An 18,011-nucleotide genomic window follows, 5' to 3' on the forward strand; every position below is an offset into this window, starting at 1 on the left:
AGCTGAGAGATCAGCTCATTGATTTGAAAGCACTATGTTGATAGCTTAATTTTTGTGATACTTTAAGCCTAAGTTCATTCCTCTATGTTATAAACCTTAGTTGAGAAATGTGGAGGAATCAACATTCAATCAGCAACATTTGTGATGCTCCAAACATGTTCAGAATTTTTTCTTTTTCTTGCTGCTTTTCTTTTCTTTCTTATTTCCAACCTCCCCCTCTTAACATTGTGATGATATGAAGAAATGGACAATAACTGTTTCCAGTGGCTTTATGATATAAATGAAACTGTCTTAAAAACTCAAATACAGATCTTTGGGCAAATATTCCTGTCATCCCCAGTTACTAAAATTGGATGTCAGACTTACTAAAAATGAACGTGGACAGGTACACCTGTTCTTTCAGGACATAAGTCCAGATCTAATAATTACAAATAAACACCTAGTTAACTGACAGTTAAGTAAAGGAAAAAAATAACTGTAATGAAAACTGAATATCCAACGTATAATTTTGCCCTAAGTAAAAATAAAGTCTCTTTTATTAGTTTTTAAATTGTTTGAAAGTCAGAAGTATTATCTAAACCAAAAACAACTTTAAACGATTCTTGGAGAAAAAGAACCTCTTGATTTTTAATAAAATTTTATAGTGATTGTATATGTTTAGTCTCTATTTCTCTTTGTTTTTAGTTGGATTTCAATATAATAGATTTTAAAAATCTGATTCTTACTGTCTTAGGTGTATAATCTCTTTCTTCTCCTCTTTGTAAAAATACCAACTAATCTTCTAAATACTTTTTCTGATATGGATAGCCAGTATAAAGTTTCAAGCCAAAATGAACTTTAAAAATTTTCCCCACTGGCAAATTAATTATGAGAAAATAAAATAAGTCCTGCTGTCTTGATGGCAAGGACAGGGTGAGCGGCCAGAATAAAAGAAGGTGACCTTGGGGGAACAGAAGTGTGTTGGTTGCCAGCGACAATGACAGCAATGATGGCGACAACAGCAATAGCCACCACCTTCTGCAGGCCTTCCAGAGTCTTGATCTTTTGTCATCCACCTTAAACTTTCCCTCAACTTAAAATGTTAAGTATGGAATTTCCACATACTCTATTTTCAAAATCAGTCTTATCTGTAAAAGCGTCCTGATGACACTGTGAAACTTAGACGTATTTTCAGGGAACATATATTGGAACATTTAATGTCAGGGTTTTTTTCTTTGAAGAAGAAATGTTATTATATTACATTATATTTTGTTTCTGTGTTTGTTTTTACACCAGGCAACTTTGAATTAACAACACACTGCCACGTGGAGATTACTATAATGCAGTGAATCCAGGAAACACAGAAAGAGGATTGCTACCCTTCTCATCTCCTGTCTTATTATAGATTAATTGTTTCCCAACTTGTGGATCAAGCGCCCATAGAGCCTCAGGTTGTTGCAAGGCGTCCTTGAATCCACCCACACAGTGATCATTGCCTCAAGTTTGAGGAAGCAGCATTTCCACATGAACAGTGTTTTCTGTTCTTTTCTAAATGAATATAGCTGCCATGTTAAATATAAATTCATTTAAAATCATTCTTAAGTGTAGAATAGGTTTTCGTGATTATATATACCCTTAACATAATACTAAAAGTACATATCTGCACATGCACAATTAGCAGGATTCCATTACATGTTTTGATTCTCCATTAGCAGAGTTCCATTAAATGTTTTGATTCTGTGGAGGTGTCCTTGAAAACCACTGACTTCAGTCACAGTTGGCAAGAGCTGGAAGGACCTTAGCAGTCAATAGAATCCAGCCTCCTTGTTTACTGATGAGGAAACTAAGGCCTAGAAAGGTTAAGGGTCATTCGGTGCCACAGAGGTGGATGATAAGTGGCAGTGCTGGGACATGAGTCCTGTTCCGCTAACTGCAGGTTTGTTAATTCCACTGCAACACACTGTATTTCGAGATACATAAAGGCTAACTGGCTGGACCCAGGCAAATAGAATCAGTGAAAAGCCTGGATTGGCACCTAGAAATATCAACTTCCAGATAAACACATCTTGATTTTATCATGCGGTCTCTCTGATATATCCTTATGGGTTATGTTGGAGTAGTAGTTCATATTAAATATTATATATGATGGCTGCATTCTTTCTGAAGTTCTAACAACATGTGAAAGAGAAGTTTCATTAAGTTTTGTTTGATTAAGTGCCCTGAAAAGTCAAAATTTTATGAGAAGTCATTTTTAAGGAACAGCTGCCCTGATATCCTATTCCCAATACTAAACTACCATAAAATGGTAGCTCATTAAGATGTAGCAATATAGAGATTCCTTTGTTCTTTAGAGCGTAATAATAAATTATTCTTACCTCTTGTATTATCAGATGAAGAAGGTGGCAGGCTCAAAGCAGACAACTACTGTTGAAAGAAAAAAATAAAAAGAATGTGGGATTCTTTTTTTCCCCATTTAATCACAAAATACTGGTAACTATATTGTGTACAATGTCATCCTTAAGAATGTTGGAAAGAATACTTAAAATTTGGGAAACAGTAGATATCCCTTAAATGAACAATCATTATCATCAGGAATGTAAAAGTAAGTGTTCTTCCACATATACATACCTTCAAGAATTTTGGGGAAGGACGGGACCGAGGCATCTCAGCTTCACTTTTATAGAGACCATTCTGCAAACACAGCAGCCACCTCAGCTGTCCTAGCTGGGAACCTACTTGGCAAAACCGTTTTTGGCAATCTCTTTGCACAATATTCACTGACTGTGGCTGTGAATGGATATAATTAGAAATATTTCTTGACACCTATAAATAATTTGACAGAGGATGATCTAGGGTTCTTTATAGGCATTTGATAGGGGATGGGGATTCAGGGCTTCTAACGCTGTTTCTCCAGTTTGACTGTTGCATCATTCATCGCAGAATTCGAAACCAGATTCCCACTTACTCCTCTGCCTATAAAACTGGTCCAACAGAATGAGTCTGACGTGAGGAGTTTAGGATTAATTAATTTGTTGGTTCTTAGAGCCTTTAAGGAGTCTGGAATGAATTTTAGATCTGACACTATGATTGGAAGCAGTGAGTGATGGATATTGAGACAAGATTCCTAGCCACAGTCTGGATTTTAGAAAGACTGGTGATAGATTCTTTTAAAGTCTGAAAGTCTAAATATGAAGGTGAAAGTGAATTCTCAGATTAGGCAGTGGTGATGGACCACTGGGGGAGGCATAAGGGATTTAGAATAGATATAAACACTTCTGTTCTTTTTCTGGAGGACTTTCCATGGATATCTCCAGCTTGTATGTTTTCACTGAAGGAACAACAGGATGCTGTGTGATGTTCCATGCATGTTTCCACTGCATAATGGAAGGAGACACAAACATGCATTCCTAGTTCATGGGCAGACTCTCATGACTAGCTATAGCTCTAATGAGGTGGGTACTGCGTATTTTTATTTAAGGTGGGAGGAAAGTCATGGTATCCACAATATTCTCCCTGTGGATTGAAAAGATGGATGGGCCATCACATATGCCCGTAATACTCATAAACTGGCTTTTGATGGTTTTGCTACGTACACAGCTGTTACTGAATATGACAGGAAATATACCTACTCTAAGTGTGACCCTAACTGAGATCTGGTGAGATATTTTCAACTATCATCTGCTGGCTTACATTACTGATTAATGAGATCACTGTTTTTATAATTCTGTTGACTTAGAATTTATCTCTGACACATTGATAGATTGAATCTTTTATACTTTTAAAATTTATTTTGATAAAATTCTGTGAAATAGGTGATCAACCTTTAATAACAAAATCTCCATGAAAATAACTCACAGAAGTCTAGCGACTTACCCAAGGTGCTAGGCTCTAAGCCAGAAGGAAACTTGTTCTATTTTTTTCTCTCAGATTTTCACAACTCTTTTTTTTTTACTTCTTTTGGAACTTAGCATCTGACTTGCAGACATAATAAGTATGTATTATATTTACTGTATTTGAAGTTGAAAGATGAAAGAAGAAAATATGAATGAGACCAAGATACATAGGACGAGTTATAGGACCACAGATAATGAGGACTCTTTACATAACAGTTAGAACTCTGATCAATTACAGATAGACTGATCACTCAGATCTTGAAAGCTCTGAAACAAGACCATGATATTCTAGTGGGACCCCTATTATGGGCCACCAGGAGTAGATCAGAGGACCTTGCAGAGCTTGGACAAGGAGAGAAGAGAAGCAGCCCTGAGTGAGGGAGTACACATTTCCCTTAGACTTACTTGTTAAAGGATTGTCTACATAGAAAACACAGGAGATTAACACGAAGGCTTTTGTATTTGTATGGTTCTTTGTGATTAGATATGAGTGGGAAGAATGGCTCCAATCCAAATAAGGAGAGTTATTTTGGAAGCTGTGTTTAAGCAGTCTGTGTAAAAGCTGCTCGCTCCCTATTTTCCTCAGATTAGGAAATATTATAGGCTTCTATAACCTTGCATTTCCTTATCTATTAAAAACATAAATCTGGTGAAAATCAAATACTGCCTTCACCTTACAGGGTTGTATGAATTAAATTAGGTTTTATATATATAGGTATCAGAAATTATTATATTATTATATCACATATGGGAGATTATATCTACTTTATTATATGTAATCTTATTTAATTCATACATGCACATATGTAAAGTGCTTAGCATAGTGTCACCGGGGCAGCTGAGGCAAACATTTCTTCACTAGAGATGAAGGTCACAATGCCTTGCTGGTTCTTCTCCCAAATATACCCAGGGAGTTAAAGTGGTAGTAAAGAGCTGAAGATAGATGGTAGATAGGAAAAGTCTAATGAACAATATTTTTTTTTCTTTTATAAATTTTGTTTAAACATACAGTTGGGACCTAGGTTGGAGATGTTCGTGTCTTAGCTTCTATAGTGGTCCAGTGTGGCAGCATGACATTAATTTAAAAAACCCTTAAGATTCAGCAAGTCAGACTGGTGTTTGTCTTCTTTTAAATTGCTCTGAGACTCCAAAGGGCCATCACTACTGAAAAGAGGTTGTATAGTCACTTTCAAGTCAACTGCTTATTACATTCTACATAGTTACATTTCATCACGTGGGTAGGTCATTGACTCACTTGTTTACTCAATACATACTTACAGATAGACTGATCACTATATGTTATTAAAGGCTGATCACAGATAGATAGTCGGCTGTTGTTCTAGCACAGGGGATAATGCAAAAAACTGGCAAAGCCCTGCCCTTATGGTAATTTCAGTCAGCAGGGGTGAATATACATAAACAAATAAACAAGTAAATATGTAGTATGTCAGATGGTATTAACTGACATATAAAAGGAACAATAAAGCAGAGTAAGGAGTAAAGGGAATACTGCACCAAGGGGAGTGACCTGGATGGGCTTCTGTATTAAGGTGACATTTGAGTAGAAGTTTGAGAGAAGTGAAGGAGCAGGCCATATGAATATCTGGAAGAAGAATTTTCAGACAGAGGGAGCACAAAGTACAAAGTCTCTAAAGTAGGAGTACAACTAAAGTGTCAGATTTGTGATAACATGTATGAACCTGGAGAATACTATATTAGTGAAATAAGCCAGGCACAGAAAGACACATACAACATGATTTCACTTACAAGTAGAATCTAAAGTTGAATTCACAGAAGCAGAGTAGAATAGTGATTACCAGGGATTGAGGCTTGGGAGAGGGAATTAGCTGTTGATTAAAGGATATACAATTTCAGTTAGGAGGAATAAGTTCAAGAGATCTACTGTACAGCATCATAACTATAATTAATAACAATGTATTGTATACTTGAAAATTGGTAAGAAAGTCAATTTTAAGTGTTATCACCACAATAAATAAGTATGTGAGGTAATACATATGTTAATTAGTTGAATTTAGCTATTCTAGAATGTATACTTATTTTAAAACATCATGTTGTACACCATGATATGTGTAAATATATATAATTTATTTGTCAATTTAAAAAAGCAGCAAGAAAACCTGTAACAGGAGCAAAATGGGCCAAGAGAAGAGTGACAGGAGATGAGTTAGGAAGGGTCAGATATTGTGGGTCCTTATGGAACTATAGGGACTTTGGCTTTTAATCGAGTGATATGGGAAGCCAGTGAGAATTTTAGAAAGAGAAGCAGTAAAATCTGACAGAATTTAAAAATCACTCTGGTTTCCATGTTGAGTGTAGACTGCAGGCATCAAGGGTAGGGCAACAGTGGGCCAAGGATAGATAGGCATTGCCACAATGCAGATGGAATAGAGTGACGGCTTGGACTGTGTCCTAGTGACTATAGCTGCATAACAAATTACCCCAAATACTGTGGGTTAAAACAGCCATTTTAGTAGGCACGTGCATTCTGTGGGTCAATAATTTGGAAAGGACACAGTGGTCTCTTTGTTCTGCAATATCTGGGGCCCCTAAGGTCCCAAATCCTGGAGGTGATTCAACACCTAGGGACGAGTACTTTGTCTCATAATAATGGTTAGAGAAAAAAAGGATTTGTTGAGAAGGATAGCGAATAAATGAAGTGGTATCTGGAGGCAGACATGAGGTCAAGATAGGAGAAACTAAGCATAATGTTAAAAGATGGGCAAGATTAAGTATATTTGTGTTGGGGAGAAAAATTCTGTGGAGTTAAACAAATTGATAATGCAAAAGAGGGAGGGGCTAGAATCCAGAGGCCAAATGGAAGGGTTGGACTCTGATGGGAGCAGGAACACTTTGTGTGTTAGGAAAGTCGACTGAGAGTGAAGGCAAGTTTTAGCTTAGTTAGTAGATTTGATGGTGAAAAGATGAGGGACTTGGTACTTGCTTGCTTCTGTTTTCTCAGTGAAGTATGCAGCAAGGTCACTGACTGAGTGGAAGGCAGGGGAGGAGATGTAGTGGGTATATAGAGAGAAGCTGTGAAGTGTTCATTTTGGAGAGTGAGAGCTATACTACACGTCCCCAGAGTATTGAATGATAATCATGAAGTTAAAGTGAGACCTGTTCAGCAACGTTATATGCTTTTTTCCCACAACTTTGGTTGCTTGGATATGTCCACAGAAAAGATGAATATTTGGGTTTAACCAAGGTGAGAGTTTATCGGGTAAGTGCAATATAGGGAGAGATGGGCAAGGGAGCTAAGAATCTTTTCAAGTGTGTAATTATAATAATGTGCCATAAAATTTAAGCTTGAATAAGGAAGGAAGTGAGAATATGAGGGGACACATCAGAACAATGAAAAAGTAGAGGGGCGTCAATGGATAGAAGGTCTTGATGATATCAAAGAAATTGTAGGGATGAAAATCTGGAGTAGGTGAGCTGGAAGAAGAGAAGGTATTGGATAGAGATTAATTGTAATAAATCCCAATTGGTTGTGATGTGTAACTCTTTTTTTACACTGTTGGATTTGATTTGCTAGTATTTTGTTGAGGATTTTTGTGTCTATGTTTATGAGAGATACTGGTATGTAGTTTTTCTTTCTTATAATATCTTTATTTGGTTTGGGTATGGGTCATGCTGGCCTCAAAGAATGAGTCAGAAAACATTTTCTCTGCTTTTATGTTCCTGAAATTATTGTGGATAATTAGTATTATTTCTTCCTTAAATGTTTCGTGGAATTCACCAGTGAAACCATCTGAGCTTGGTGCTTCTTTAGGGAAGGTGATTAATTCTTGATTCAACTTCCGCAATAGATATAGTCCTATTTAGATGATCTGCTTCTCCTTGTGCAAGTTTGTGCAGAAGTTGAATAGTATGATTTAAATTGAGGTTTTAGAGGAGGTACACACATAGTGATGATGACTAAGTCAAGGACGAACTATGTGCTGAATCTAAACGCTGGGGAGTCCCAGAGGAAATTTTCTGTACATGCAGACACATTTTTGTGCACACATATATAGTGTATGTATTTATACAAATGGGATTGTATTATACAGATGGTGTTCAACTTTTTTTTTTTTCATTATACTGTATTTTGAGCTTCTTTTCATGTTAGTATTCACTTGTTCAATTGGTATTTATTGAGCAGATATACAATGGTTTAAAAACCAAAGTACTTGCTCTGATAGAATTGACATTTTGATGGGGGGTGGTAGTGGAGACAATATGCTCATAAAAATACTTAAAGAAGAATTTCATTTTCCGAGTGCTAGACCATGGAAGGTATAAATTAGAGTAACGAGATAGAGATTGATGTGGGGAGAGGACCACAAGAGGTAAGCTTCTTTCAACCGTGACTTGAATAATGTGAAAGAATTAGCCATGCAAATTTCTAAATGAAGAACATTCCAGGTAGGGAAAATTTGGGGGAAGTGAGTGAGAAAAAAATAGCTCTATATTTTGAATGCCTACTACAAACCATGTGTATATTCTAAACATTTAATATACATTGCTTTATGTTATTCTTATGCAAACCTGAAGAGTAGAAAGTACTATTATTGCCATATACTGAAAAGGAATTGAGCCACAGTCTGGGTAAGTAAATTGCCCAGGCCACATAGCTGATGTGTGGTAGAGTTAGTACTCAGCTCAGGCAGGTTTACTCCAGAGACCATGGCCTATACTTTTCTCCCCTCCCCTCCCCTCCCCTCCCCTCCCTCCCCTCCCCTCCCCTCCCTCCTCCCCTCCCCTTCCCTCCTCTGTCTTCCCCTCCCTGCTCCTTCCTTCTTCTCCCCTCCTCTGTCCTCCCCTTCCCTTCCCTCCCCTTCCCTTTTTTGTTTCTGAGATGGGGTCTCACTCTGTTACCCAGGCTGGAGTGCGGTGGTGCTATCTCGGCTCACTGCAACCTCTGCCTCCCAGATTCAAGCAATCCTCCCACCTCAGTCTCCTAAGTAGCTGGGACCACAGGCATGCGCCACCATGCACAACTAATTGTTTGTATTTTTGGTAGAGACAGGGTTTTGCCATTTCCCAGGCTGATCTTGAACTCCTGAGCTCAGGCAATCCATTTGCCTCAGTCTCCCAAAGTGCTGAGATTACAGGTGTGAGCCACCATGCCTGGCGCATTGCCTATCCTTTTACTGTATGGCCTCTAAGGGCCCTTCCAACTCAAAGATTCTATATTTATCTAATGTGGTATTTTATTGACACAATAAAGGCAATACCAGAAGTAAAAAGCTAACAGGATAATAAGTGAGGGACCTCCTGTCAGATGACTTACACTTTATGAAAACCTACATGTATGGGAACTTCATGTGATGTTATAGTGTCCAGTTGTTGAAAATACCATAATGCTTACCCACCAGAAGCAGACATTTTCAAAACCAGGATGCCACAAATAAATTAAAATCATGACACATAGAAACATGGAAAGTACATGATTCTGAAAAGATAGAAATGTATAGAGACTTATGTTTTCTTTGCTACAGGTTATAAGTAGAGCCTTGAACCTGTTTTTCAAAAATTCTATCTTGGTGACATATTCATCATTTGGACCCAACACATGTAACCGTTTTGCTCACTCACCACTTACCCCTCCTGGCTGTCTACATCTTTCCTCTTACTTCTTCCATTGTATGAATAGAGAAGTATATATGTGATGTCATAATTAACTCAGAGGCACACATTTTCTTGGGCAAGCAAATCTAAATGGGAAAAAATGAGGGGATAGAATCTTTCAACTCTTTCTAGTTATTCTATGTTATTATTTAAGACCTGGATTTCCAAGGGTCGATACTTATTTGTGTGGCTTACTCTTATTTTCCTTCCTTGTTGTTATCTGATATTTCTACCCTAAGGTATGAAAAATCTTATGCTAGCTCCACTGCTCAGGCAATATTAATACTTACTTATTTGGGAATCTGATTTTCCAAGTATTGGTGAACAGTAGTACAAATAAATCAGTGGACAAACTTAATTACATCATCGATTTCCTTAAATTCTCACCTCTTCCTCAGTTCCAGTTAGAGAGCAAGACTTGCTTGGGCATCTTGCTCCAGGAGATGGACTTTTATGTTAAAAGTCATGCTTCCCTTCAGGAATTTTTCTTGTGTTCAAGTTTTGGGTATGGCACTAAGATACCTTGAATCAAGAAAAGAGGTGCCAGGAAGTCACTGCTGTTCCTGCCGACAGCTAGCATCTCCTATAGAGTTGGAATTACAGATAGGGAAAGAATACATTCTATTTCCAAGTTGTGGGACAGCAATGGAAGATAACTAAAAAAATAAGGGCAGTTATGTTGGGAAAATGGATTAAATGTTTTCTTTTTCATGTAGTAGTTGTTTGTGAGTACTTTGGATTTCTATAAATTTTACTGAGTGAACAGTTGCCTATTGATTTTGAAGGTGTTGAAACTAAGAGAAAAGATTGAAAAAAATAATTGTTTCTTAAACAGATTGTAGCTGGAGAAAATGTAGAAGTAAAATGTGGATAAATACAGCTATTTTTCTTTAAACAAGTAAAACAAATGTATCTCTCTGAAATCTGGATTTTCCTCCTGTTACTCAACAGGAGAAATAAGACAGGATGCAGTAATTCAAGAGGAGAGGTAAGTCAGGATGCAATAACTGAAGGTAAAAGATGAGACAGGATGGAATAACTGAACAGGAGGAATAAGACAAGATATAATAACTGAATGGGAGAGATAAGACAAGATGCAGTGATTGGAGAGGAGAGATAAGAAAAGATGTGATAAATGAAAAAGACAAGATGGGATGTAATAAATGAGAGGGAGAGATCAGACAGGATACAACAAATGAGAGAGAAAGAGAGAGCAATAAATGGATGTGAGAGGTGAGACAGGATGCAATACATGAGCAGGTGAGATAAGACAGGGTACAAAAATGAATGGAAGAGACAAGAGGGAATAACTGAATGGAAAAGATAACGTGATGCAATAAATGAAAAAGAGAGATAAGACAGGATACAATAAGTGAACTGGAGTGATAAGACAGGATGCATATGGTAAATGAGTGGGAAAGATAAGACAGGATGAAATAACTAAATAGGAAAGATAAGACAAGCCGGGGTAACTGGTCAGAAAAGATAAGACAGGATGCGGTAAGTGAAATGGAAAGATAAGACAGGATGCAATAAAAGGGCAGAAAAGATAAGAAAGAGTGGAATATCTAGATTGGAAAGTTAAGACAGGATGCAATAACTAAGCAGGAGACATAAGACAGGATGCAATAACTGAACAGGAGAGAGAATCAGGATGGAGTAAATCAACAGGAGATGTAAGATAGGAATTAATAACTGAAAGGGGAAAGATATTAGGTTATTACAGACAGATTCTCCTTCCTACTAGGGAATGCTTTTTGAAGCTGGTAACGAAGTATGAATAGGGTGGACTTGCAAAGAGGAGGAAAAAGCATGACAACAGGAGAAAGAAGAATCTGACCGTGATATTAAAATATGGGAAAAGAGCACTTAAGTCTACCTAGGTATCACAGAATTTATAAAAGTGAATAATTTGATGCCTAAAGAAGGTATGAAAGTTGGGTAAAAATTAGAAACATTCATTTACTTATACTTTCAAAATATAAGTATTGAGCATAAACTCTGTTCAAGGCCCAATCCCAAGTGGAGGAATACAAGGATAAACAAGTAAGAACCCCAATTTACATTCATGTAGCTTGTATTTTAATGAGGGAGAAGATATTATCATAGTTATAAGTAATAAATGATGAGATCATATAACAGGGAAATCTTAACTGTTCTGGAGGGACTATGAAGTGAAGAGTATCACAAGGTGAAACTTCCAAGGTGGGAAAAGCCTTCTTTAGGATTTTGGTCTTTGTGCTAACAGCAAAGGTATGGTTTTAAGCTAGAGAGTGATGTGATCAGCCTATTATTTTTAAAAAGCTCTCTGCCTGCAGTTTAGAATAGATTTGTGAAGTAAGAATAGGTATGTGGAATACCAGGCAGTAGATGATAGAAGTTTGGTCAAGGAAGATGACAGCAAAGATAAAGAGAAATTGATGGTCTTGAAAGATGTTTAAGAGTAGTAAAAAAAAAAAAAAAGTTAATGATTGATTGGATATGGGAGAATGAAGGACATGTAGATTTCAAGGCTGATTCCTAGTTTTTAGCTTGAGCCAACCGAGTGGGTAATGTTGCCATCCACTATGATAGAGTGGTATGGGAACAAAAGCAAGTTTTAAGGAGAGGAGGGGAAGGTCATGAATACCTCTTAGCTGTGTTGTGTTTGAAGTGCCTATTAGTAGAGAGATTGAGTCTGACTCTCAGGGGAGAGAATTAGGCTTGGGATATAAAGTTGGAATTCATAGGTTATGAATGGTAATAGAAGCTAAGGGAGTGGATGAAATCATTTAGGGAGAAAGTGTAAAGTGAGAAGAGATGGGGTCTAAGATGAGACTTTGAATCATATCACATTGAGGTTACATAAACACTTGAAGGTTACAGAGAGGAAGTTGAACTGACAAATGAAAGAGAAGGAGAGACTAGAGAGCCAAAGCTCTGAAGAAAACCAGGGTAGGAAAAAGTCTTGGAAATCAGGTGAAGAGATCAATTTCAGAAAGAAAGAATGGTCAGATGTATAAAATATAATTGGAAGATTATGTTAGTTAAGGCTTGGGAAGTGTCCATTTGATTTAGCAACAAATGAATCATTGAATCATGGTGAGATCCATTTCAGTGAAGTGGAGGAAGCAAAAACTACTTTGAAATGAATTAAAGAGTAGGTGGGAGGTGAGGAAATGAAAACAGCGTGTATACACAATTCGTTTCAGACACTTTGTTGTAAAGTTGAGAAGTGAGACAAAATCTGGTGAAAGAAATAGGATCAAGAGAGCGTTTAAGAAAGGATTCAGTAGAGTGGGAGATATTGGGGATGAAAATGAAAGAGAAGTAGTCTATTATATAAATCTTCCAAAAAAGAAAGGAGGGAGGGAATGAGATTTAGTGCCAGGAAGAGAAGATGGCCTTAAATTGGAGGAGACACCTCCTCACTGGGAGGAGCAAGATGGTTTGGCAGTATAAATGTGAGTCCATTTCCTTTTGAGCAAGATGGCTTGGCAGTATGAATGTGAGCCCATTTCCTTTTGGTGACATCTATTTTTTTCTTGTTTTTTAAATTTAAAATATTTGATTGACAAATTGTATATTTTCAAGTTGTACAGCTTGATTTGCTATACATATACATTGTGTAATGATTACATCAGTTAAATTAACACATCCATCACGACCCATGCTGTATGTTAGATCCCCAGCATTTAGTCCTCTTATATGTGAAATTTTTTACCCTTTGACAAACATCTTTTTGATTTGCCCCACTCTCAGCCCCTGGCAACCACTGTTTTACTCTCTGCTTCTACGAATTCAACTTTTTTGGATTCCACCGTATAAATGAGGTCATGTGGTATTTGGTTTTCTATGACTGGCTTATTTCAGTTAGCATAATGTCCTTATGGTTCGTCCATGTCATTGTAAATGGCAGGATTATCTTCTTTTATATGGTTGAATAGTATTTGTGTGTGTTACATTTTCTTTATCCACTCACCCATTGATAGACACTCAGGTTGTTTCCATATCTTGGCTGTTGTGAATAATTCTGCAGTAAATATGGGAGTGCTGGTGTCTCTTTAAGTTACTGATTTAATCTTTGTCTGTATGCTCAGAGGTGGAATTGCTGTTTTATTTTTAATTCTTTGAAGGACCTCAATACTGTTTTCCAAAATGGCTATACCAATTTGCATGCCCAGGAACAATATACAAGTATTCACTGTTCTCTATAGCCTTGCCAATACTTACTACCTCTTCTCTTTTTCATAATAGCCATCCTAACACACATGAAGTGACAGTTGTGGTTTTGATTTGAATTTTTCTGATTAGAGATATTGAGCACCTTTTCATATATTGATTGGCCATTTGTATGTCTTCTTTTAAGAACTTTAGGTCCTTTGCCCATTTTTAAATAGGGTTATTTGTTTTCTTGTTATTGAGTAGTTTGAGTTCCTTTTACATTTTGGATATTAGCTCCCTATCCAATTTATGATTTGTGAACATTTTTTCCCGGTAGTAGTCCATTCTCACACTCCTAATAAAGACATACCTGAGACTGGGTAATTTATAAAGGAAAACGGTTTAATTGACTCAGTTCAGCATGGCTCGCGAGGTCTCAGGAAACTTACAATCATGGCAGAAGGGGAAGCAAACACATTCTTCTTTACATGGCAGCAGCAAGGAGAAGTGCTGAGCAAAAGGGGGAAAAGCCCCTTATAAAACCATCAGATCTCATGAGAACTCACTATCACAAGAACAGAATAGGGTAACCGCCGTTATGATTAAATTATTTCCCACCAGGTTTCTCCCATGACAAGTGGGGATTATGGGAACTACAATTCAAGATGAGATTTGGGTGGGGACACAGCCAAACCATGTCATTCTGTTCCTGGCCCCTCCCAAATCTCATGTCCTCACATTTCAAAACAAAATCACACCCTTCCAACAGTCCCCCAAAGTCTTAACTCATTCCAGCATTAACCCCAAAGTCCAAGTCCAAAGTCTCATCTGAGACAAGGTAACTCCCTTCTGCTGATGAGCATGTAAAATCAAAAGCAAGTTTGTTACTTCCTTGATACAATGGAGGTACGTGGATTGGGTAAGTATATCTGTTCCAAATAGGAGAAATTGGCAAAAAAAGGGGAGTCACTGGTCTCATGCAAGTCTGAAATCCAATAGGGTAGGAATTAAATCTTAAAGCTTTGAAATAATCTCCTTTAACTCCATGTCTCACATCCAGGTCACTCTGATATAAGTGGTAGGTCCCATGGCCTTGGGCAGCTTTGCTGCCATGGCTTTGCAGGGTATAGCCTCCCACCTGGCTGCATTCATGGCCTGGCATTGAGTATCTGCAGCTTTTCCAGGGGCATGGTGCAAGCTGTTGGTGGATCTACCATTCTGGGGTCTGGAGGACAATGGCCCTCTTCTCACAGCTCCACTAGGCAGTGCCCTAGTGGGAACTCTGTGTGGGGGCTCTGCACTCCCATTTCTCTTCCATGCTGCCCTAGCAGAGGTTCTCTATGAGGGCTCTTCCCCTGCAGTAAATTTCTGCCTGGACATCCAGGCATTTCCATACATCCTCTGAAATCTAGGCAGAGGTTCCCCAATTTCAGTTCTTGACTTCTGTGCACCTGCAAGCCTAACACCATGAGTCAGCCACCAAGACTTGGGGCTTGCATCCTCTGAAGCAATGGCCTGAGCTGTACCTTGGCCCCATTCCCTGTTTAGGCATGGCTGGAGCTGAAGCAGCTGGAATGCAGGGCACCATGTCCTAAGGCTGCATAGAGCAGGTGGGGCCTAAGCCCAGCCCACAACACCATTTTTTCCCTCCTAGGCCTCCAGGTCTGTGATGGGAGGAGCTGCTGTGAGGGTCTCTGACACTCTATGGAGACATTTTCCCCATTGTCTTGGTGATTAACATTTGGCTCCTCATTACTTATGCAAATTTCTGCAACCAGCTTGAATTTCTCCACAGAAAATGGAGTTTTACTATTGCATCATCAGGTTGCAAATTTTCCAAACTTTTATGCTCTGCTTCCTCTTGAATACTTTGCTGCTTTAAAATTTCTTCCACCAGATACCCTAAGTCATCTCAAGTTCAAAGTTCCACAGATCTCTAAGGCAGGGGCAAAATGCCATCAGTCTCTTTGCATAGCAAGAGTCAGCTTTACTCCAGTTCTCAACAAGTTTCTCATCTCCATCTGAGACCACCTCAGCCTGGACTTCATTGTCCATATCACTATCAGCATTTTAGTCAAAGCCATTCAACAAGTCTCTAGGAAGTTCCAAACTTCTCACATCTTCCTGACTTCTGAGCCCTCCAAGTCTCTAGGAAGTTCCAAACTTTCCCACATTTTCCTGTCTTGTTCTGAGCTCTCCAAACTGTTCCAACCTCTGCCTGTTACCCAATTCGGAAGTCGCTTCCACATTTTTTGATAGCCTTACAGCAGCATCCCACTCTCTGTGGTACCAATTCACTATATTAGTCAGTTCTTACACTGCTAATAAAGACATACCTGAGACTGGGTGATTTATAAAGGGAAGAGGTTTAATTGACTCACAGTTCAGCATGACTAGGGAGACCTCAGGAAGCTTACAATCATGGCCAAAGGGGAAGCAAACATGTGCTTCTTCACATGCTAGCAGCAAGAAGTGCCAAGCAAAAGGTGGAAAATTCCCTTATGAAACCATCAGATCTCATGAGAACTCACTATCATGAGAACAGCACGAGGGTAACTGCCCCCATGATTCAGTCACTTCCCACTGGGTCCCTCCCACAACGTGTGGGGATTATGGGAACTACAATGCAAGATGAGATTTGGGTGGGGACACAGTCAAACCATATCGCTCCCAATCTGTGGGTTGGCTCTTTACACCATTAACTTTCCTTTGCTGTATAGAAAGCTTTTAACTTGATGCAATCTCATTTGTTTATTTTTGCTTTTGTTTTCCATGCTCTTGGGATCACACCAAAGAAATCACTGCCCATACCATTGTCATGGAGATTTTTTCCCCATGTTTTCTTCTAGTAGTTTTACAGCTTCCGGTATTATGTTTAAGTCTTTATTCCATTTTGAGTTAATTCTTCTATAAATGATGAGATAAGGATCTATTTCACTCTTATGCATGTGGATATGCAATTTTTCCAACACTATTGAAGACACTATCCTTTTCCTATTATGTATTCTCGGCATCTTTGTCAAAAATCAATTGACTGTAGACGTGCAGGTTTATTTTTGGGCTTTCTATTCTTATTCCATTGGTCAGTGCATCTGTTTTTATGCAAGTACCGTGCTATTTGGATTACTATAGTGTATTAGTCCATTTTCACACTGCTATAAAGAACTACCTGGAACTTGGCAATTTATGAAGAAGAGGTTCAATTGACTCAGCTCCATAGGCTTAACAGGAAGCATGGCTGGGAGGCCTCAGGAAACTTACAATCTTGGCAGAAGGCAAAGGGGAAGCAAGGGCCTTTTTCACATAGTGGCAGGAGGGAGGAGTGGGGGGAGAGAGAGAGAGAGAGAGAGAGAAAGAGACAGTGCCACACACTTTTAAACCGTCAGATCACATGAGAACTCACTTATTGTCACAAGAACAGCAAAGGGTAAATCCACGCCCATGATCCAACACACTTTTAAACTATCAGGTATCATGAGAACTCACTCACTATCATGAGAACAGCAAAGGGGAAATCCGTCCCCATGATCCAGTCACCTCCCACCAACTCCCTCCTCCAATTTGACATGAGATTTGGGCAGGGACACAAATCCAAACCATATCATATAACTTTGTAGTGTATTTTGAAATGTGGTAGTGTGATGCCTTCCACTTTGTTCATTTTGATCAAGATTGCTGTGACTATTTGGGGTCTTTTGTGCTTCCATACAAATTTTAGGATTTTTTTTTTCTATTTCTGTAAAGAACAACACTGGAATTTTTATAGGAATTGCATCGAATCTGTAGCTCACTTTGGGTAGTATGGAAATTTTAACAAAATTTATTCTTCCAATCTATCAGCATGAGATATCATTCCATCTATTTGTGTCATCTTCAATTTCTTTCATTAATGTTTTGTGGTTTTTGGTATACACATATTTCACTTTGTTGGTTAAATTTACTCCTGTATTAGTCTGTTCTCACACTGCTATAAAGAAATACCTGAGACTGGGTAATTTATAAAGAGAAGAGGTTTAATTGGCTCATAGCTTTGCAGACTGTACAGGAAGTATAGTGGCTTCTTCTGGGGAGGCCTCAGGAAATTTACAATCATGGCAGAAGGTGATGGGGAAGCAGGAGCATCTTACATGGCTGGAGCAAGAGGAAGAGAGAGCCGGGGAGATGCTATACATTTTTAAATGACCAGATCTTGTGAGAACTCTATTACAAGACAACACCAAGGGGATAGTGCTAAGCCGTTTATGAAGGATCCACTCCTGTGATCCAATCACCCCTCCCTGACCAGACCCCACCTCCAACAATGGGGTATTACAATTGAAAATGAGATCTGGATGGGGACACAGAATGAAACCTATGGGGGAACCA

The sequence above is a fragment of the Chlorocebus sabaeus genome, chromosome 16 (genome assembly GCF_047675955.1).
Source record: "Chlorocebus sabaeus isolate Y175 chromosome 16, mChlSab1.0.hap1, whole genome shotgun sequence".
NCBI classification, from domain to species: Eukaryota; Metazoa; Chordata; class Mammalia; order Primates; family Cercopithecidae; genus Chlorocebus; species Chlorocebus sabaeus.